The sequence below is a fragment of the Arachis ipaensis genome, chromosome B08, assembly GCF_000816755.2.
Source record: "Arachis ipaensis cultivar K30076 chromosome B08, Araip1.1, whole genome shotgun sequence".
NCBI classification, from domain to species: Eukaryota; Viridiplantae; Streptophyta; class Magnoliopsida; order Fabales; family Fabaceae; genus Arachis; species Arachis ipaensis.
Window position 1 is genome coordinate 47,531,703 of NC_029792.2, and position 1,490 is coordinate 47,533,192.

Consider the following 1,490-nt stretch of genomic DNA (forward strand, 5'->3'; position numbering starts at 1 on the left):
CAACAATCTCCGTGGGATTCGACCCTTACTCACGTAAGGTATTACTTGGACGACCCAGTGCACTTGCTGGTTAGTTGTATCGAAGTTGTGACAATTATGGATTAAGATCAGAGCACCAAGCTTTGGAGCCATTACCAGGATTTGTTCGAGCCTGGAGATCACAATTTCGTGCACCAAGTTTTTGGCGCCGTTGCCGGGGATTGTTTGAGTATGGACAACTGACGGTTCATCCTGTTGCTCAGATTAGGTAATTTTCTTTTTGTTTTGTTTTCAAAAATTTTTCAAAAATCTTTCAAAAATTTTTCTTTTGTTTTCGAAAAAATTTTAGATTCAAAATTTTTAAGAATGAATTCTAGTGTTTCATGAAGCATGTAAAGCCTGGCTGGCTGTAAAGCCATGTCTAAATTTATTTGGACTGAGGCTTGCAATTTGTTATCAAGAGCAATATACTCTGGTGTTAAATGCTGAAGCTTGGCTGGCCATTGGCCATGTCTAGTGTTTTGGACTGGAGCTTTCTTTGAAAGCTTGGCTAGCTAGTGAGCCATGTCTAATTCCTGGACTGAAGCTTTAGACTAAGAATGCAAGATTCCTGGAATTCATATTAAAAATTTTGGAATCCTTATTTTTATTTTTCACAAAAAATTTTCGAAAAAAAAAATCCAAAATACAAAAAATTTAGAAAATCATAAAAATCAAAAATATTTTTTGTGTTTCTTGTTTGAGTCTTGAGTCATGTTATAAGTTTGGTGTCAATTGCATGTGCATCTTGCATTTTTCGAAAATCCTCATACATTCATAGTGTTCTTCATGATCTTCAAGTTGTTCTTGGTGAGTCTTCTTGTTTGATCTTGATGATTTTTTTTGTTTTGTGTTGTATGTTGTTTTTCATATGCATTCTTGAATTCTTAGTGTCTAAGCATTAAAGAATTCTAAGTTTGGTGTCTTGCATGTTTTCTTTGCATTAAAAATTTTTCAAAAATGTGTTCTTGATGTTCATCATGATCTTCATAGTGTTCGTGGTGTTCATCTTGACATTCATAGCATTCTTGCATGCATCACATGTTTTGATCTAAAAATTTCATGCATTGTATCTTTTTAGTATTTTTCTCTCTCATCATAAAAATTCAAAAAAATCAAAAAAAAAGATCTTTCCCTTTTTCTCTCATCAAATTCGAAAATTTGAGTTGACTTTTTCAAAAATTTTTAAAATCAAGTTGTTTCTTATGAGTCAAATCAAATTTTCAATTTGAAAATCTTATCTTTTTCAAAATCTTTTTCAAAAATCAAATCTTTTTCATTCTTCTTAGTTATTTTCGAAAATTTCAAAAATATTTTTCAAAAATCTTTTTCTTAATTTTACATCATATTTTCGAAAATAACATCATCAATTAATGTTTTGATTCAAAAATTTCAAGTTTGTTACTTACTTGTTAAGAAAGATTCAAACTTTAAGTTCTAGAATCATATCTTGTGATTTCTTATGAATCAAG